A 22,647-nucleotide genomic window follows, 5' to 3' on the forward strand; every position below is an offset into this window, starting at 1 on the left:
GGAAGCGCAGGCAGTGCCCCTCCCGCAGGGAGAGCCCTATTCCCTGATCACTGCATCCTTAAGGGCACTTGAGCGAGCCGGGGAAGTGGGGTCCCTAAGGGCTAATGTCAAAATAACTGGTACGGACGGCCGGGGCCGCCGCCGCCGCTGCTGCGGGGGTCCCTTTCTTCTGCAGAAGCACAGGGGTCCACATCACCTGGCCGCGCAGTCCAGGCCTCCGCGCGCAACCGGACGCCTCGCGTCGCACCGTCCCCGGGCCAGCGCCCCTGCGGCCCGGCCTCCGCCCCGTGCGGCCCGGCTCCTCCTCCGACCCGGCTGATACGAACCGTCGGCGGCCCGCGGGGCCTGGCTCCCTCCGCCCGCGCAGCCTCGCCTCGGCTCCTCCCCCGAGAGTGGCGTAGGCCTGGGCGAGGGGGGTGGAAGCCGCCGTCCTGGACCGGCGCCGGCGGGACGCGGGGCCCCGGCGGCGGCACGGGGCGAGGCCTGGCTAGGCACTCGCGGCTCCTAGCGCCCGGCCCGCAGCGGCCGCGCCACTTCCGGGTTGGCGGTCTCCATGTTGAGCCCGGCAGCGCGAGGGGCGGGGCCGGGCGGGGTTGGGGGTTAGCGCCTCCCTAGTTGCCGTGACGACGCGGGGCCGTGCGCGGGACGCGGAGGCTGGGACGCGCGCGCTGGTCTGTGGGCGCTGTGGTTCAGGCCCGGCGGTTGCTGGGCGCGGGGTGTGTGAGCCCGCAGAGGCCGACAGGAGGATTCTGGGAGGCGGCACTGGGCCCCGCACAACGCCTGCACCCGGGAGAGAACCCGTTTCCATCTTGGAAGGCAGGAATCTATCCCAGATGCATTCTCTGTGCCTGGCCAGGCCCTGGTGGCCTTAAATGGTGGTGGAGCACATAGCTCTTCTTCAGTGACAGATACACACTTCATCCAACCGTTCTCCATCCGTCTTGAAGAGGAAACTTCCAACTGACTAGAGGGACCTCCTGAGCACAGACCAAAAGCGAAGGACGCAGATAGTTTCCAAAGCTAGCATTGCTCAATAAAGATCACAGACGCGGTTCTGGGCCCCGTGACTGCTGCCTTCATTCTCTGTGAACTAGTCAAGTCATTTTCTTTTCCCAAGTCCCACTTTTTCACAGTTTGGGGTCTCTACCAGGTCTCCAACCTAAGTTGTGAGTATGGTGTCCAAAGCGTTCTTTGAGCCCTCTTGAGTGCTCCTGGAGACCAAGACCTTGCTTCATTGGTAGGACTACTGTGGGATCATAAGTGGCACTTTCCTGCCAGCACTGTGAAATGTGCTCTTTGTCTCCCTTCCCTGCTCTATTTTTCTATCTCAGAAGACACTTATGTACTACCTCTGTTGACTTTTCCACCCATGTCTTCCTAGGAAAATTCTTAAATTCTTTGGACTACCTGGCAGCATGTCCAGCCTGCGGCCAATAGCTATGAATGAGACCGAACGCATTATAAACTTACCTACACGTTATGTGATTATTTAACTTCATTGTGCTGTTCTCCAGGGAGAACTTTGTATACAGATAACAGCATCTTGTAGCAATGTCAAAAGCATGGACATCCCTAAAGGCCTTCAGGGAACTAAGCATTAAGTAGGCATGCTAGCCAATCTATTGACTGACTAAATGCCTTTTCTTCCCTTACAGGACTAATTTTGAGAATAAAACAATTTGATAGATGGGAATGTGCTTTTTCCAACTTAAAATGGCCACAAATTATAAGGTATTGTGTTTATTATTTTCGGGCAAGGTTTAAAACTTCTGTTGTACAGGCAAAGTTTTCAGCCCTGGGAGACAGTGTTTGAAAAGGCCATGTGTGCAAAGCAGAACAAAATCATCACACTGCATGCATAGCATCTGGATCCCAGAGTGGGCAGTTGTCAAGTTTAAAGAAAAATATTCTCAGGGATTTGAAAAGAGTACATTGGAGCAGTCAGTGGTGGAATTTCATCAGCATCTCTAGAGAGAAATAATTTGACACCTGAAACTTGCAGAAAAACAAAATAAGCATCATAAAATCCAATTTAACTTTAGAAGTGTTATAAACTATACTTTAAAGGATTCACATTTCTATTATAGGTTGTAATTAAATAATAGGCAATTATAATAATGGATGTGTGTTTTTAAAGAGCTTAAATGTTCAGTAAGCTTTATTAATGATTATAAACTTGTTTACAAGTATCATTTCACTCATTGTTGAAAGACAGCCATCTCTAGGGTAGAAGTTGGCTGCAGTAGTTCACAGCAACACAATAACAGACACAATAACAACACAACACAGAGACTGCCCTAAAGGCAAGAGCTGGACCACTGAGATCATTATCCTCTCTTCCATCTCACCTAAAGCTGAGTTTTCTCAAAACCTAGCCAGAGCCAAAATTGTTTAATATATTATCTATCAAAATCAGAAATCATGACATAGTAGTTTCAAGTCAGAATAAGAAAATAGCATCTTTTTGCTGACTGGGAAAGCAAACACACAAACCATAAGAGCCAAAGAAAGTCCAGAATTGCATTATAAAAAGGAAGTAATTTCCTAGAGTAATTCTTTTTTTTATTGCCTCACTACATTCAGAATATAAAAATACATCAGCTGAGCCAAGTATATGGTTGACTCATATGGAAAAATAATAGTATTTATATAAGAACTGAGATCAAAGTGATCTACTAACGTGTTCTGGTTTCTTTCTACGTTTTAAAAATCATTTTACTACTTTTAAGATGTATGTATTTATAGTTATTTTTAAAGATAGACCATATGAATGAATATGGACAACCCCCTAATTGAAGACAGCTACTTCTTTTTTCTTTTTTTTTTTTAATTCTTACTAATGACATGTCCAAAAATCTTTAGTACAATTCCACAAACAAGGGCTTGAGGTAAAGGACATATTTTATAGAAGGGATATGTTGAGAATTCTAATTTTATATTGTTCACCACTATCCACCACACACACACCACTGGGAGAAGATTTCACAGATGAAAATAGTTAGCAGGTACTGTGCCTCTAAGGTCATTTTCACAAGGTAGTTCATTCCAAGCATTATGAAAGATTTTCCCACTGAACATCAGCATCTCTAAACTCACATCTTGCTGATCTCCTGTAGTACAATGATGAATCCTCAGTGTTTAAACAGCCCACTGGGTCCAGTGTGTTAATGCTTCAGCATGCATTATGTAATGGGTGTGTTAATTGTTTTCCAGATGGAGATGCAGTAGCCAAGGGGAAGCAAGAAGCTTTTCCAAGGTATTATTAAAGTCTTCAAACTTCACACACACACACACACACACACACACACACACACACACACACACACACGATACACAAATTTTAAGTAAGAAATTATTCAGCAAATTGAAGTCTAACAGCAAGGAAGTAGTATTGAGGGTTTAGGAGGTTGTTCTGTTTCATTTTCATCACTGGACTGATTAATCGGTCTTGTGGGGTTGTGAGGTCTCAGTCTGTGATACATGAGAAGTAATGTTCTATGCAATGTGCAAAGCCCGAGCCAGAAGCCTGGGTCTGAATCCCACATTTGCCTGTTGCTGGCTGTGTAATTTCCTTCTTTGAGCCATCTGTAAAATCAGTGTCTGTCCTAGCAAACACCAGGGCATCCCTCAGAGTCATAATTCCAACTAGTCCAACTGTAGCACAAAGAAGCCAATTGCGTTTTAATTACCTAATTGGGTGCAGAAAATACACTAAAACAGATTTCCTTTTTATGTAACTTATTAATCATGGATCCTCTAATTTGGAAGGCATATATATGTAAATATGTATGTCTGTATATGTTCAAGATGTCCTGTGTATTCTTTCTCCCAAATGAAATCAATTAATGATCAGAAAAAGGAAGCAAATGTAACTCTCGCTAATTGGCCCTGCATAACAAAATTGACACCAACAGCTCAAGATTTGGAAGAAATTACATATAGGGCAAGTGGCCTTGAAAAGTCTTGAACTTTTTCTTGTAGTCATCAATGTAACTTCTATTATCGGCAGCTTCTTTGAACTGTGAAGACATGCTGGGGAGGGTAAGAATTTGTGGAGCCAAGTACACATTTGCACATGAGGACGTTTCATGAAGAAGATTTTCCATTTCTTGTTTATGGTCTCAAAATATTATGTTGGACAACCTTTGTTCCCTCAACAAAATGGATGCATATGAATTCATAGACTAGGAATGTATTTACATCAACTGCTATATGGTGTTGGATAAGATGAAAAAAACCCCATTTGATCTTTTGTACTTCCAAAGAACATTTAAATTGTTTCCAATTTTTCAGCTATCATAAACAATGGGTTGTAGATGTACAACTTGACTCCTTATGGACTGTGCAGAGAGAGGGATTTTTTTGTAATAATACCTCTTTTTAAAAATTGTATTTGCCAGGTGGTGGTGGCGCACATCTTTAATCCCAGCACTCAGGAGACAGAGGCAGGTGGATCTCTGTAAGTTCAAGGCCAGCCTGGGCTACAGAGTGAATTCCAGGACAGGCACCAAAACTACACAGAGAAACCCTGTCTCGAAAAACGAATGATAATAATAATAATAATAATAATAATAATAATAATAATAATAAAATTATATTTATTTAGTTATTTAGATAGCTAGTTGTTTTGGGGGGAACATGCCACAACACACACGTGTAGGCCAGAGGACAACTTGCAGGAGTTGATTCTCTCCTTCCACAATGTGGGTCCCAGGGAATGAATTAGATTGTCTGACTTGCTGACAGACACCTTTTCCATTGTGATATCACATTTGCCCCAATATCTCTTTTCTAACAACAATGAAGCTTGTGGGTGACGATGAGAAAGGCCCCTAGATGCACAAATTAGAAGGCCTGAGTTGTACTCCTGGTTCTACAAAGCCACCAGCTGTAGACCTGGCAAACCATCATTCACCGGAGCCTCAATAGCCCCTTCTAAATGCAGAATTCTCGAAGTCCTACTTACTGAGTAAGAATTATTGTTCTTAGCAATGTTTGGAATCTTGATTATTACTGAAAGATTAATATCAGACTTTTAACTCATCACCCTTGCTGACAAGGTGGCTCATGAGTAAAGTAGTTGCTGTGCAAGCCTGGAGCTGAGTTCAATCCCTGGAACCTACTAAAGGTAGAAAGAGAGAACAAACTCCATAAAGTTGTCTTCTGGCCTCCACATACATGTACCCCACATAAATGTACACATACACACACACACACACACACACACACACACACACACACACACACACACACCATACACACAAAAAAGTAAATAAAACTTGAAAAGACTGGTTCATTGTTCTTCGTTTTAAAAAATAATTTCTTAAACAGGAGTTTTTTTTATGATCTGCGTAGTATTTCTAGAATATGGGTTAATTTGGAGACCATTTAATTGGCAGGCTACTCTCAAAAAAATGTGATGCCTTTGTTTCCCATCCTACAGGTCTATTTACTGAATATTTAAAAGTATTTATTATATTTTGTCTTATTTCTTATATTTTATGGTTTTATATAAAGCCTGGTGGAGAAGCTATTTTGAGGGATTGGTCAAGATTTTTTTGTCCTGGGGTCAGATTTCAAACCATCACTCCTGAAGCAGTTTTCAACTGAACTGAACAATGACTTACTCCTTTTGAGTGATTGACGACAAACATATTTTAGCTTAGCAGCGTGTGCTTATCTTTTTACACGTGCTGGGTAAGCGCACTTTCAGAGCACCTACCATTGTAAGCTTCAACTACAATCCTTTTGTAGCAATCAGAAGGATCATAGACCGTCTGGATAGGCAAAATTAAACACAAGATTGTCTTCAGTGTTGTTCAAGATGAGACAGGATGCTTGGAAAGCAGGTCCTCCGTATCTCTTCAACAACTCTTATACCTCAATTGACTGTAAACATTACCTGAGCATCCTTGACAGGATGCCAGGGCCTACCTCTGCTTTAGTGAGAGCACAGAGACAAGCAAAGATAAGCGATTGATTTGTAGCCCATGGTATACTCCAGAAAGCAGAAATCTGTGCTGTGATGTTTGGCATCCATAAGTGGCAGAGAGACTGAAGGGTATTAATGGACATTATCCATGGAACAAGAAACACCCAGGCCTTCACTAACCCCTTCTGCCTCCATGACAAAAAGATGAAATGCTAATTGACTGTCTTCTGTGGAAAAACGTTGGGTTTCGTTCAGGAGATCAAAGCAGACCCACCACCTCAATCAACATTAAACATTTGTTGCAGAACAGAGAACAGTGCCGGATGGGAAAGTCTTTTATAAACAGAAAGAATTTATTAGCTATGAAATTTTATCATGGTTTCAGGTTTGTATCTATTAAATATGTATGCATTAGTATTCACACATTTTCCTCGAGTGTCAATGTTTGCCTAAAATGACACGAGTTGAACAGATTTAAAAAGCAAGAAAATTCTAGTTTGAAATCATTCAAACTATATCAAAGCCCACTCAATTTTATAAGGAAAGGCACTTACAGAAAAAAAAAATAACTCGGTAGCTATGTAGATAAATTCTTGTGATGGGCTGAAACTGATGTCTGTTGCAAAACCAAAGAAAACACTACAAAATGAAGGCCAAATTTAAATTTATTCTAGGAGGGCAAACCCAGTGCCTTCTTGGAAATGCATGCCTTAACAAGCTCATGCAGTTATAAGGTTGATAATGACTTGATAACAGCTTATGCCGTTTATGCCTTTCTCATTCCTAGTAATTGGCAGTGTTTTGTGACCTTCTGGTTTCAGGCAAGTGCAAGGTGAGCTCTGCTTAGAGCCACAGATAAGGAAAGGCAATGTGGACAAAAGAGTCAGTTCTCACTTTCCTATTTCAAAGTAGACAGTAAGAAAAGAGGTAATGGCCAAAATTTATGCAATAAATAATGTGAAAGCCAAGGCAAAAGGACTGCCACAAATTTAGTTCAGTCTGGGCTACATAGTGAGTGAGTTCAAGGTTAGCCTGGACTTCTATGTAAGATCCAGTCTGGGGGTGAGGCAGAGAATGCAATCAATTAAAGAGGCAGGTTAGACCAAGATTCCTCTGCAGGGTAAAGAGTAGACTGATAAAGAAGATCAGTATATCTATATGCCAATTGATGATGAGCCAGATGAATGTGGGCATCAAAACGAAGTTCACTGTATCTTGCTTCTCAGAAGGGACTTCGAAAGCAAATCAGGTCTGGGAGCCCCCCAATCCCAAGCACCATGTTTGCTTGAAGCAGCCACAGTATTGGTGGAGAAGGTTAAAGACAAGGGGGCCTCTGAGCAGAGGTCTGAGGCCTCCTGCTGAGCCTCCTATGAAAGACTCACTAGAGATCCTCTGAATAGCTCATCTCCCCCAAAGCTGTGGAAGTGATGAAGAGGGGGCTGATGGGTGTTGGGAACAGAAGGTCCTTGTACCCACAGCTCACTAGGGGAACCAGGAATGCTAAGCATTCAGGATTATCCTTTCCAAGGAAAGGACAGACAACCTGTTTTCCCATCCAGAAGGCTGGGAATTAGAGGTGATTAACAGCTTGGCCATTGGCATTACCTGTAGGGCCAGACCATATTAAGGTCCCACAACCAGGGCTAGAGGTGGCTAGTAGTATTTTAAATGGCATTTACATTGTCTGTATAGTCATGGGCTCCCCCAAGTTCCCACAACAGGACCAGAGGTGGCTAAAAATAGACCTCTATCCTATCTGTATGACCAAGTTCTTGCTAGTTCCTTCACTAGGTCCTTAAGCTAACACAGATAGCCTATCTCTAGCACCCATATTCTTATAATAAATGACATGTATTTTGAGTTGTTTTAATATAACAATGCCTCTCTGTGCACCAGGGATTGCATTACACCAGGTAACTTTTTTTTTTTTTCAAAATTGTGCTGTTTATAAATGCTGGCAATAAACCACTTGGCAACAGATTCCTGAAGTTTGATCCAACACTGAATAAATCGGGCTGAACTGAGTTTTCCTTCTTGCCTTTTTGTGGATCAGTTCACTGCTGGCCATGACACTTGCAGGGAGCCCCACAGATGGGCATACAGGACCCTTCAGGCTGGGATCAGAAAGATTCAAAGGATACAAAACAAGGATCAGAAGCTGACTGTGATGAGATTCCTTCTGCCTGATGCTTCTTTTAACAGGATAACAGTAGGGACAGGTGCTGGCAGACGACAGTGGCCGACACTGTGTAGGCTTTTACCTGCCTCAGCTGCAGCCTTGACATAGACCTTAGTTTCTGTTCCAGAGAGGATAAGGAAGAGGAAAGTTGCTTGAAACTACATTTGTACTATTATTTGTGGTTTAAATCCTGAATAATTGGATGTATCCGATTTGGCATTTTCTGGATTGATCTTGGTAGGAGGAGAAACGGGATCAAGGTAGAAATTACGCTGGCACCACGTAGGACAACAGCCACACATTTCCTACCTAGCACCCGATTGTGTGACCCAAGCCTGAATTGCTGGCTCCAGAGATATCACATAATAAGCAAAGTAGAATGATAGCCAGAGCCCAGGAACCTGAGGAGCTTTCTGTGTTACCATGAGGTGGGGGTGGGTCTCCTGTTCTGCCTGCTCCTGGTCCTAAGTCAGGACTAAATATTACAAATACTCAAAACTTGAAGTGATAACGCTAGTGACCTTGTCCTGAGAACTAATTGCATGTGAATTGAGTGGAATTCCACCAACATAACAGAAAAGTATCTAGGCTCTCGGATTAGAACTGTGGTTAGAACTAATGTTTTAGTGAGGACCCTTGCAAAATTAATGCCGCTTCTGGGTTCCAGTGATAGCAAAATATTTCCTGAAGGAACCCTAGCACTCATCTGCCTGTGTCCCCCTCTGAAGACAGCTTATGCATGCAGGCCATGGGGCTCACCCTTCCTCCTCAGCTGCTGCCAACTGAAGTTATTCTTTCTCCTTCCCACATCTTCAAGGGTTTACTTCTCTACTGGATCAAACTCATCGAAACAAATACAGTCTCTAATACTTAGATTTTTTTTTTTTTAAGAAAGAGGATGGAGAGAAAGCTCTGTCAGTAAAACATGAAGATCTGAGTTCAGTCCCCAGAGCCCACATTAAACAAACAAAAGAAGCCAGACATAGTGGCAGTCACTTGTGATTTCAGTACTAGAGAGGTGGAGACAGGTCCATGTGGATCCCCAGGGCTTCCTGGCCAGCTTGTCTTCCCTGGATAGTTACAAACCAGTGTGAAACTGTCTCAAAAAACAAAAAAACAAAAACAAAAACAAAATAAGGAACGGCATTCAGAAAAACATACCCAGTATTGTTCTCTCTCTCTCTCTCTCTCTCTCTCTCTCTCTCTCTCTCTCTCTCTCTCTCTCTCTCTCTCTCTCTCTCTCTCTCCTCTCTCTCATGCCCCTTCCCCCATCCTCCATAGCTACTTCTCTTAAGAACAAATGGCAAATCTCTTGACAGACTTGTCCACACTTTTGCTCGTCTCCCCCATTCTCTCTTGAACATGCCCCAATCAGATTTTTGTCTTCATCCTACATCTACACATCACCAACACCAATATTTGGTCCTCATCTTTCTTGAGCCAGTCAGCCTCACTTGATACTTTTCTTCAATTGACAAAATTGATGTTTATATTGGCAAAATAGACACCACAGAAGAAGCCCAAGGTTCAGTGTCAGCCCTCTCTGGTGTAATATATGGTGTATTGCTGTGTAGTGTTATTGTGACAGATGGTGCAAAGTAATGAAGGCAGAAACCAAAGCTGCTTCAGTGCACTCATTTATGTACTCTTTCAATTATGCTTTAAATATGTTCCATATTCATCCAGTGTGCCCACCATTAAACTCATTGGGTATCTTAAATTTGTTGCATCTCTAAGAAAGAATGAGGGCAAAAGAGAATGCTAACATTGGCAGCTTCTAAACAGACTCTAATTCTGCCTTTCAGTCATAAAAGTTTGTGTCCTGGGATCTTTCTCTGATCTAGTGACATATATAAGAACCTCTAATTTTATAAACATAGTGTATAATATAAAACATACATGCTATATGTAATTTCTACATGTTTACTATATCATTACAATTTTATAAATATCCCATAGTAAGCTACTGTTATAATTCATGAATTTATTATGTTTAATTACACAATAATCTATTGTTATGTTTTGTATAGGCTATGTATAATTAGCACATATGTATATAATTAGAGGTTCTTTAGCTGCAGGAACCAGAGAATTATAGCAACTAATTTGTTTAGAATGGTTTTATTATATTGATATAAGTGAAGCAAAATCAGACACAAGAAATTTCATGGTTGCTTAAGCCAAATTGCAATCCTAAGCTACACATTTTGGAGACCTGATCTGGAGCATGGGGGTCTTAGCAGCAGCAGCTCATGGCTGGCATGGATGACCCACACTGATGAGGCTCAGGCTCATCTCCTGGCACCTCCACTTTGTTTCAGAGTTCTCTGCTTTTCCTGACCTGTGCCTCATGTCTATCGTTATTAGCTCTGTCAGGACTTCTGCAGCACTGACTTTTGGCTTTTAGCTTTCACCCATGGCCGAGAAGGAGTTTCATGAATCCAGCTCTTTTTCCTGGGGCAGGCCATCCTAGTTGCTCTGATTCCACAACCCTTGGCTGTGTCTGTGTGGAGGGAGAGAACTGGGGCTCTGAGTTAATGAAGGCATTGGTTTCCTAGCCGAGTCAGGATGTAAGGGGACCGGTTCTCTTGAGCTGCACTGTTGGCAGGCAGATGCTTTGATTGATAAATATATAAAACACATTAAAACACAGACATCTAAGGGTTTTGGTGTGGTTCAAATTTCAGGGTCAAGCTTCATTTCTGAACAAAAATGCATTCTACTTCTCTGCCCAAATGAAATAAAGTTCAGACTAATGCTACGTTCTTAACATCGTCAACGTTTACAACAGGAACACGCTTTATTCCAAGTATTTTGATTCCTGTCGGTAGTGTTCCTTCTTTCAACTACTGGGCAAATGATAACTTTGCAAATTCTAAATGTTAATGTTCTCTAGTGAAGTAGGCTCTTTAGATCACCTTCCAGCCTTAGTATCTATTTAACTTTTGGGGGGAAAAAGCCAAGTTGTATTTGGAATTTCTGGATTTTTCCATTTGTCATGCAAATACTCAGTTCTGTTCTTTTTATGATAATATGAAATAAAGTAGTTTCTCATAGTAACCTTGTAAATCATTTACTTTCTATTACATGCAGCTGGTTTTGTTACTGTAATGATTTTCTGTGAGTAGACACTGCTGAACATGTAAGGGGCAACGTGATCATCCTCTACTTGGAATTTCTGTGCAATTATTGTTTGCCCAGAAATAATAAGATAATTCTGGAATATAGAAATTTATTGTAATACATTTCTTTTTAATAAGTAGCGGTATTGAGTGGGGAATCTAAATTTCTAAAAACTACATGCCATCTCTTTTTGTTATATAGACTGGAGTTTTCATCTTGCTGGAAACTCCAGAATCAAAATCAAAACCAGCTGAAGTAGTTACTCGGGTGCCTTCCTTCAGCTTATTCAAAAGAATATAGGATGAACGGTAAGAATTAAGTAAACCACAAATTATTTTGGAGTATCTGGTTTGTATTATAAATAAATTTTTTACTGATGGTTGTTTTTTTTTTCAAAAATATAGCCTGTATTTTTGATATTCATTCTTATGATCTAATGTAAACTGTGTCTTACCAGTTTAGTGTATTGCTGGTTCATAATTATATTTTTTCATTATACCCATATGCTATAAATATTTTTCACTCTGCCTTTTGGATCCCTCCCAGTATGACAATGGTCTTTAAGAAGTGTCATAGAAAGTGTTAAGAGAAATAACCCCCATTTGTGCTGGCATATATAAACTTCACACCTTAAATAGTGTCTAACCAGATCAATGGCTAAGCATCTACTTTTTAGGCACTAAATTAAAACCCGCTAAGATGCAACAACAACAAAAATGTCAACACAAAGTGATCTCTGGTTGAAACATTTCATTCCTTATTGGTCTTGACTAGAACTTTGAAAGATGTGATGATAAATTATATTACTTTGTTATTTAATGAATTCACAATTGGTTAGGTTTTTGTTTTAATGTATAAATGTAGGCTTGGTTATAGTTCTGAGGTAAAGCACTTGCCTACCATGTATAACACCCTGGACTTAATCCATAGCACTGCCAAAATAAAAGAATAAATTATATGATTTTGCTGAACTTTCTTATATATTTAAAAATAGTATACTATGTAACAGCCTGTTATTATAATTCTTATTACAAAGGTAATATTATCCACACAGTATATTACCTGTAAGAGGAAGAATGAAAATGACCAGTTACTTAACATGGGCTTCCAATTTTAGTAGTGCTTCTCATTCCCACTACAATGCTATGATGCTCTCCTCAGTGGTTCTTGAGACTCCATATAGAAGTGAGTGTGGTTTATAAGAGGAAACAGAACATGACAATACTACACCAAGGAAGGGTTTTGAACCCCAGCAGACTGATGGGGAAGCTGCATCTCTAGGAGTCAGGCATCACTGATGCCAATGATACCTGCTGAGAGTTACATCCACCAATGACAAGAGGACCACACATTGTTGGGGATGAGAACATAGTCAGCCAGCTAGAGCAGCAGCAATGTAATGAAAAACCCCTCACACTGTTACCAAAGAGGCTTGGGTGCAGCTTCTTTCTCCTGAATGTTAGTAAGTTTTCCAAAGAGATAGGAGTGTCTCAAACAACAGGCTTCTCTTGTTTCACCCCTATATAAGAAAACTCGGTTGCTTCTCCCATTCCAAGTCACTTGAACCACATGTCCATGATGAGCTAAGGTTGGGTGAGTGTGTTGAGGAAGATATAAACAGAATTCTGTAACCCACAAGGACATATATGCTGTAATTTCAGTGTCTAGAATAGGACAACACACATTGAAGATGTGGTTAAGGGATTTATTGAGTATTAATTCTCTTTAAACTCCGAGATATTGACTGGTCAAGCCAAGAGTTGTTTCTTAGATCTACTGAAAGAGAACTACTATAACAGAGTTTCAGCAGGGTCTCAAAGTGGGGAAATTTGGAAAGGGAGTGGAGCAGAGGGTGGTGACTTCAGACTAGACATTGCAAGACAGAGGTAGAGTCAGTAAGTGAGATTAGGCTATGCATGATAGCATGGGATAAGTACAAATCAAGGCTAAGGTCTTCAATTAGATCCTTTGACCAAGTTGCCAGCCAATCAGTTAGTTGTTTGGTTGATCAACTTATTTTCTACAACAAATCTTCACTAGTTAGTTATTTCTAAAGCCAACTCTTCAGAACTAAGCAGCCCAATTATTTTGCTTGTTCAAGCTTCACTGTATCTGAGCATAAAGGGAAAAGAGGATTCCTAGTCCCTCGGTGATTTAAACACAAAGACAAAACATTATGAAGGCTTTAGCTCTTGAATGAGAAAAGTAGATTTTTTTTTTCCCTCCAAGTATTTCTAGAAGTAACAACCACACAAAACCGACAGTCATTCCCTGTTGGTATTCCCAGTTTACTGAGGCTTTGAAGTAAGTCAATTGCATCATGCCATTGTCTTCATTTAGAATGGGATGCTCACTGGGGTTAAAAAGAAACTTATCCCAAAGTCACAAAATTAATGTGTGGAGGAATTGGAGCTCAAACAGAGGTCTGAGTAAAGATGAGATATATGCAGCCCTCTGACTGCCAGATTAGTGTTGAGCCACGTTCTTATCCCACTACAGCATAAAGCTTTCTAAACAAGGCAAAGAAAAGTTACTTTTCCTAGCAGAGCTTTGATACAAAGAAATCTTCCTTCAGGGCTTAAAACAAGAGTGTATTTGGCATGGTGCATGTTTACGTTTAATTACATACCATCTTGACGATTCTATATTTCTGTCTCTTCTCTTGAGAACACTGGGGGAGTGGAGGTGCTTTTTACACTTCCAGGATAAACTCTATTGCTCGATGCTTCATTGCATTGAAATGCGTTATTTACGGCTTGCCTCTGCAATACCTCCATGCCGGTTTTAGCTACTATTTTAGACTTAGTGACTGTGCCAAATATTTGTTGTGAGGAATAAGCAAATATTTCCCAAAATGTTCACGCAAGCACATTACCACTGCAAACAGACTTTTCACTGGCAGGCTTTTCTGTATAAGTCTTCGCCAAAGAGGAGAAGAGGGGATTATGTTTTTTCATATGCATCAGAGATACAGAGACATCTCCAGAGTCATCTAAAACAAAGACCAACTAGCATTTTAATCCCCAAACCTAGGATGCATTTTGTTCACTAAGTGTTAATCAAAGACCCTTATCTGTTTCAGCTCCTTACCCTATGGTACTAAAACAGTTTCACAGAATGGTGGGTGTGGTTCACCTACAAGTTTAAAAGATAAAATCTCATATCACAGGGAGTTGAGTTGGGTGAAAGACAAGGAAGGGCATTTAGTTGTCTGAGACCTTTTTCATTAACTCCAGTCTGTTACCATTCCCTCATCTGCCTTCCCTCTCCTCCACAGACCACCTTGAGACTGATTTTCTTTAAGTCTTTAGGTTGCCCACAGAGTGCCACAATGCTTGATTTTTCACCTGAATTAAAATGTTGGTAACAGCTGGGCGGTGGTGGCACACGCCTTTAGTCCCAGCACTCGGGAGGCAGAGCCAGGCGGATCTCTGTGAGTTCGAGGCCAGCCTGGGCTACCAAGTGAGTTCCAGGAAAGGCGCAAAGCTACACAGAGAAACCCTGTCTCAAAAAAACAAAAAAAAAAACAAACAAACAAACAAAAAAAAAATGTTGGTAACAGGGGCCCATATCCAGTTTTGTCTCCAAGGGTCACATATTCAGATTGAGACAGCACTACCATCATTTTGATTAGAATGGCTTGCTCTCTATAAGATGCTGCGTTGTCAGAAAATGGAAGAAATGAACCCAAGGTCACTGGGAATTGCTGAGTGTTTTCCATGGCTTATTTTGAAGATGGGTAAGACAAAGTTAGACAGATGCCACCATTCTGAGGTTGTATTCTCAAGACAGAGAAACTGGTGTCATTAGACCACTCGTGATGACATTTTATCATCAGCACTGAAGCAATTCCTTAAGTTGTTCAGCAAACAGCTTTCATTATTTTATTCATTATATTTATTTATTTATTATTTTATTTTATTTTATTTTATTTTATTTTACTAAATGGATGCCACAGCCAGAAAATTTAGAAGATACCCAACCCTATATGAGTATAATCGGCAAATCTCTGGAACAGAGGCAGATTTCTTCAGTCATCTGCTGAGTGAGGCCCATGCCGCAATTTCTGAGAGGAGAGCTTCCAATCTTGTCTTCCTTCACCTCCCCTTCCCCACATCCCCATGCTTGTGCACACCATTGCTCTTCATTGTCACCCCCCCCTTCTGAGACAGTGACTCATCATTGTCATCCCCCTCCCCCTTCTGAGACAGTGACACATTCATTTGTAACTCCGTATGTTTTAAAGGATGACCTTGAACCTTCCAACTGCTGGGATTATAGATCTGTACCAAGATAGTCTATAATATTTCATGCTGGGGAGTAAACCCAGAGACTCATCCATGCTAGTAGGCAAGACCTCTGCCAACTAGGTACATACCTAGCCCTCTTTGTTTTTTTTTTTTTTGTTTGTTTGTTTGGGTTTTTTTTTTGTGTGTGTGTGTGATCTAGCCCTCTTTGGGTTTTGTTTTTTGTTTGTTTGTTTTTTTTTGTGACCTAGCCCTCTTTGTTTTTTTTTGTTTGTTTGTTTATTTGTTTTGTTTTGTTTTTTGTGACCTAGCCCTCTTCGGTTTCTCTTTTTTTATTCATTTATTATTATTGTATATGCGTGTGCACATGATGTCTAAGTGTGGACACATGGCCATGGCATACATGTGACCAACTCTGTGGAATTATTCTTTCCTTCCACCTTTACCTGGGTTCTGGGAATTGAACTCAGGTCTTAAGGTATGTGTAGCAAGCTCCTTTATTCACAGAGTCATCTTGATGGCCATTTCTTGATTTTCCTTTTCTCCACTTACCCTGTACTTCCTCTATGAGCTTCCTGTATTGCTGTTTCCTGTTCAGGATGCTCTGAAAAATATATTATTGTTTGACCTAAAAATTCCACTTTTATCCAAGGTAACTTTCAAGTTACATAGAAGATTATGATGCTTCTTCGTTACATGTTTAACTCTTTGGGAGTTTGATTTCAAGCTATACTTTTTTTTTTTTTTTTTTTTGAAAACCAATGAACTAAAATTATTAGTTCTAGGTGGGTCTGGAGGAGTAAAATCTTGTCAAACTTGTTACTGCAATGTGTCCTGGGGCTGTGTGAATTGTCACAACCTCTTTCCAGGTAAGATGGGTGGAAAGCAAGAAGCTCTGAAGAGAAAATGTCCCCAGCCATGTGATGACTGAGCAACAACAAACACCTCCTTGAGGAACAATGTCACCTATCCCCACATCAGCTTTTATCTGTTTGGGTTACAGGCAGTGCTGGTCTCCAGCTTGATAACAACAGTCTTTGTCCTTGCCTCCTGCCACAGCCTTCTGGCATCAAGTCCCTGCTGCATGCCTTCTCAGTACATACTCTCTCCCTTGCTGTGACCTTGAAGTATTAACCTCATTAGCTCCAGCTACACAGACCTTCATAATGACCAGCCGCACCCCTCAGGCATGAGGCTGCCCACCTGATTCTAGCTAACTGGGAACAGACACCTTCACTTGCCGGCATCTTCCCTCAGGGAGCCAGTGTGGAGTTCAAGTAGGTTAAAGCAGTACATTTGTAAATTTGTGAAGGATCAAGTTGTGAAAAGAAGGGCAACTCTTGTTCTCTGAGACTTTATTAGGCAGTAAATGCAATGTGATACATTTATAGGAGGGAAGACCCAGATCTTCTGAACTTCACCGAGCCTGAAAGATGGGTTTTATTTCATAGAGTTTATGGAGTGAATGACTACTGCATGGGTATGCTTTTACAAGGCTCTATGCCGATTTGATGTAATCATAAAGTAAAAATGAGCAAGCAATACCTTCAGGTTTAAGTATAATTTATATACACATTTACTCAATCAAATGTGAGATCCAGACAGAGCCATATGTTTTTAATTTTTAGTTTATTTTTTAAGTTTTTCTGTTCTTTTTTTAATGTAAAAGAAGTACAATGGAAGTTTTTAGAAAATGTTGTTTTGTGTTGTCCACAAAGCTGTTATGATGATAAAACATATCAGCCACACCAGCAAACACCCCTGACAACACAAAGTGACAAGACGTAACATTAAATAAATCAGAACTGAAGAGCAGACTTCCTACAGCTTATCATTTTGCTAAGAAAACAGGGCCACTGGAATCCTTCCTAGAAGGAAACTGAACAGGGCAAGAAAGACTTTCCATGGGCTTCTGAGTCCTAAGCACAATTCCGAACGTGTCTCCAGTTTCTTGTTATGTTGTGGACTTTAAAAAAAAATGCTCCGAGAGGGAGGAGGTAGAAAGTTAGGTCTGGAGTGAAAAGCAGAATAAATGATTGAGGACAAATAGAAAATATATTTAGCAAGGATGGAGAAATGCTACAGAAAATAAGAAGATAGAGAGTCTGACTCGCTTGTTTACATTTATCACCAGTCAGATGACTGACTCAGAAAGCAATTTATAAGAAAAGACATTAAATTTAGGTGTTTGTTTTTTTAAATTCTGTGTGTCTGTGCACTGGTGTCAGAGCACTCCTGTGGAGGTCAGAGGAGACCATCAGTGTTCCTTCTCTCCAGCTTGTTTAAGGCGGGGTCTTTGTGGCTCACTGATGCTTTTGCCAGGCTAGCTGGCCACCCAGCTTCCTGGGATGCCTCCGTGTCTACTGCCCACCTCACCCCAGGAATGCTGGAACTGCAGACAGACTACCACATTGGCTTCATGTGGGTTCTGGGGACTTAAACTTAGGTCCTTTATGCACTGAGCCATCTCCCCAGCCTCTGATTTTTATTGTTGTTTAGATGACAAAGAAAAAGCGGTGCTACTCTATTCATATCTATGTCTAGTGTGCCTCCTCCATGAACAGGAGCCAAAAAATGTCACACAATACACTGCAGAGTAGACTCTCACCTCCTCCTTTTCTACTCCTCTTCCTTCTTTTCCTTCTGACAAAGCTGAGTAGTTGATGGTCTCAGGTCTGTCTTTTCCATATATATTTGTATTTCTTCACAGGTCTTGTTTAGATAAATATTACACTTTCTCTATTGTTCAGCTCCTTCTCTATGTACCATGAGGTACACAAAAGATAACTCTATGTGTTTATGGGTTCACAGGATTTCAAGGCAACCCATATGTCGTATTTAAATTCTCCATTCTAGTTCACTGAAGTACCTTCCCGTGTTTCACTGTTTGTAAAAATGTTACTCTCTACTTGTATGGTATTTTGAAAAGTAAGTTTTCCTTTCAGTTTCTTAGAAACAGGAATGATGGTCCAAACAGTACACATTTAAAAGACATTTTGAGGCAGTTGTGAAATTGACTTCCTTGAAGTTTATCTTTTCTTTTTTTTTTCTGGTATAAAAGTGGTTATTAAAATATATTTCATGGAAGAAAAAGAGAAACAGTTGTATTTTCTCTCCCCATACAGGGCCATGGATCCTTTTATCACAATCACAGAAGTTACTTGGTCTTAGCTCCTGGGTCATTTGTGTAGGTTCATTTTTACCTGTACTCCAGCTACAACAGATATCACCAGAGTTTCAGCTATCAAGATTCCACCGGCCGAAATTCAATGAGCATATTTCCTTCAGCTTGATAGAAATTTCCAGTTCTTCAAACTGAAGTGGACTTGTGAAATGCTAGAGTAGGTTAAGAAGTGGACAATTAATGGAAAGAGGACTTCATGGTGCAGCTTCCACAAGGATGTCATTCATGGTGGTGTGAGACTTTGACATCAACACACACTCATATTAGTAGTTACTCATGATTCATTCTCACAATTGCCTCAAAACACAAACAGCATAGATGTCCATCAACTACCGATTGCACAACTGATAGAAGAATACCAAAGGAACCAAGAGATGTACCATAAGTACCAAAAAGCATCCAGTGTTGAAACTCAAAAGGCATCAACTGCAACTGTCCCACCTCAACTCAAGTGAATCTCAAGAAGATCATTTTCATATCCTGTAAATTACTTGACTTTGCTGACTGGTTGTAGTTATGGCACCAAAAAAATTAATGATAGTGACACTCTTTCTATCTCCTCTTCCACAGGGCTCCCTGAGCCCTTGGGGAAGGAATTTGATGGAGATATCCCATTTAGGGCTTAGTGTTCTAGATCTCTCACCCTCTGCATATTACCTAATTGTGAGTCTCTGTATTTATTCCCATATGCTGCAGGAGGAAGTTTCTTTATGATGGCTGAGCAAGGCATTGATCTATAAGTATAGCAGAATGCCATTAGGAGTCATTTTATTGCTATGGAGTTTTTTATTGGTGTTTGTTCATTTAGAACAGTTTTGGTTTTATCCTAGGTCCCTGGGCTGTCTGGTCTCAGGTTCTTGCTCACCCAAGCAGTGTTGGGTATGGGTTCCATCTTGTAGAGTGGGTCTTATGTCAAATCAGGTATTAGTTGGTTACTCCCACAAGCTTTGTGCCACCATTGCCCTACCATAGCTAGCAGGAAGGACACCATTGTAGATCAGATGTTTTGTGACCAGGTTGGTGTTTACATCCCTCCTTTGGTATCATACAGAATACCATCTTGTACCAAAGACACTAGAACATAGAGGGGAAGGCTCCATGTAAGCATCAGCTTGACTTCTCTAACTCAATGTTCAATGAGTTGTGCAGATGGTATCTTCAGCAATGGGCCTTGCAACAGTCTTGGCAACAGTCTGGGTTGTTTGGAGGTTCCCAAGGAACCCCTTTGGCCAACAATTCAATTAGATGTAACCCAATTACATACTAGAAGCTTCATTTGGTGACAAGAGATGTCCCGTTGGGACTCTGTCACATTATTTGACAATTTCATTTGGATCACTTCATATATGTACATATTTTAGAAAACTTTTGCTGCATTAAGTTTCCATGAAAACTTCAAATGGCCCCTAGTCTTAGCTGTCTTTTCCTGTATTCCCTCCCTCAACTCCTTCTTTCCTTCCCCTCCCCACTTGATCCTCCTGTTCCAATCTCCCTACATTTCCCTTTCTATCTCACTTTCCTAGAGAGATCTACCTACCCCCAGTAGTAGTATTCTTACTCAATATCTAACCTTTGTGCTTTAACAGATTGTAGCTTGATTATCATTGACTTAACAGCTACTATCCGCATATAAGCAAATACAAACCACATTTGTCTTTCTGGGTCTGGGTTATCTCACATGGAATGTTTATTCCTACTTCCATCCATTTGCCTGCAAATTTCACGATGTCAATTTTTTTTTAACAGTGAAGTAATACTCTACTGTGTAAATGTATCACATTTTCTTTATCCATGCATCTATTGAGTGGTACCTAGGTTGTTTCCAATTTCTGGATATTATGAATAGAGCAGCAAAGATCACTATTGAGCAAGGGTTTCTATGGTAGGATGAAGCATCCTTTGGGTATATGCTTAAGTATAGCCGAATCTTGGGGTAGATTGATTCTCATCTTCCTGAGAAACTGACACTGTTTTCCATAGTGGCTGTACAAGTTTGTACTCCCACCTGCAATGAATGAGTGTTCTCCTTACTCCACATCCTCATTAACATGAACTGTCATTTGTTTTATTGATCCTGACCATTCTGACTGGTGTAAGATGAAATCTCAAAGTAGTTTTAATTTGCATTTCCCTGATGATAAACAGAGTGTGGAAAAAGTTCTGGGGTGTTACTCTCTGGATTATATCATATATAAGAATCCCTTTTGCTGGCTGTCACTCAGGATGCTCCTGAAATAATAGGTTGCCATTTTCTGACCTGCCAATGGAGAAATCCAAGTAACAATTACTTCTGGAGAGCCTCGAGGAATGAGACACAATCTACCACCACACAGTGATAGATTTTGCCAACAACCTTTGCAGTTTGGAAGTAGAATTTTCCTCAACTGAGCCTCCACGTAAGAATGCAGCCCAGTCAATACTTTGGCTCTTAAAAAAGGAGCCAAGGTAGCTATGTCCACACTTCTGGGACCACATACATATGAAGATAATTGAGCTACTCTTGAAGTATGCAAAAAGAACAAAATAAAAAAAAATGTGGCATCTGAATTTGGTATATTCCAAACATCTTTAGGGAAGAAGAATAGTAAATAAATACTGAAGAACTTAATTATTAATGTTCTTTGGCACAATAAATACTTTTGTTTGAAAAATGTGTCATAAATGGGTAAGGGCACTTTCTGATAAACTGAGTTCATTCCTGGGACCCATGTAGTTGAAAGAGAGAACTGACTTTGACATGTTGTCCGCTGACCTCTGCATGTGCTTTGTGGTACCTGTGCATGTCACACAAGAAAGAAAGGAAGAAAGAGTGAGAGGCAGGATGGAAGGAAGAAGGGAGGGAGGGATGGATGGACAGATGGAAAGGGGAGGGGGAAGGGGGAAGAAAAAGGAAGAAGGGAGAAGCTGTGAAGTGTGTCACCCAATACAGAAGTGTTAAGGGTTTCTAGCCCCTATAAAGCAGCCTTGAGATTTCCCTATTATGTTATTAATATAACAAAGGAAGCTATTAGAAACTAGGAGAAAACTAGTAGATCAAGGTTTCAAACTCTGGAAATATACCTGACTCAACACTAAGCATAATAACCATGGCTCTGATTGCTGATGTTTTGCCAATGTAGAAAACCTCCAAACACATAATTACACATTTCATGAACAAAGATCTGTCAATAAGAAGCAAAGAAGCACAGATGCCTCTCCCCCAGCCGTTGTCTGCTTTTCTTTCCTAGTCTTTGCAGGGACTAGTGAGCTTGTCTCTTCTTTCACGTTCACCTTCTCTTTCTTTTCAAAAGTTTATATTTATATCATTTATATTCATATATTAATATATTTTTATTGTGTATTTATGAGTATTTGCATGTGTGCACACACACGTGAGTGCTTGTGTGTGTGTATGTGTGTGTGTGTGTGTGTCTTTGTGTGTGCACATGAGTGCAGGTGCCCATGGAGGTTAGAACCGCTGAAGCTACTTACCCAGTGTGGGTGCTGGGAACCAAACTCAGGTCCTCTGGGGGAGCTACAAGCCCTCTTAACCACAAGCCATTTCTTCAGCCCCTGGCTTTAAGGGTAAAACATTTACAAATCTATTATCATCAGATTCTATATTCAACTCAATAGGTTTTGTGTTCAGATAAATTGCGGAAAAATCTTTCATTGTCAACCTCAAAAATAAACAAATGTCCATTTTCTGTATGCTGTCAAGAGTCCCTTAGATCCTTAGATGAATGTTCTGTTCCATGGCATATTTCTTTACACTCATTCAAGGGTGGAGCAGGTTTATTTCAAACATAGCAGACTTTGTCTTTCTTCGACTTTCACTCTTGTCAGTCTTGACACATGGCTTCTTTTTGATGGAAAGACCCAGCCATGAGTTTCCAGCCACTTGACATCTCGATTCTCACCTTTTCCAGCCTTACCCGCATTTATAGGTGTCAGAATAAATTCCCAGTTCATCTTCCCAACTTCACAGAGCACTTTTCACCTT

At 40.7% G+C, this 22,647-nt stretch overlaps 1 long non-coding RNA gene across 1 annotated transcript; it reads left to right on the plus strand.

Annotated features, from left to right (window-relative positions):
* Window positions 1–758: 758 nt before the first annotated feature.
* On the plus strand, window positions 759–21,311 carry LOC121822455 (uncharacterized). Its single transcript, XR_013048421.1, has 5 exons — window positions 759–1,166; window positions 1,656–1,731; window positions 3,214–3,256; window positions 11,436–11,542; window positions 18,607–21,311. It is a non-coding gene; the product is annotated as an uncharacterized LOC121822455 (long non-coding RNA).
* Window positions 21,312–22,647: the final 1,336 nt, after the last annotated feature.

This window comes from Peromyscus maniculatus, chromosome 1 (assembly GCF_049852395.1).
Source record: "Peromyscus maniculatus bairdii isolate BWxNUB_F1_BW_parent chromosome 1, HU_Pman_BW_mat_3.1, whole genome shotgun sequence".
NCBI lineage: Eukaryota > Metazoa > Chordata > Mammalia > Rodentia > Cricetidae > Peromyscus > Peromyscus maniculatus.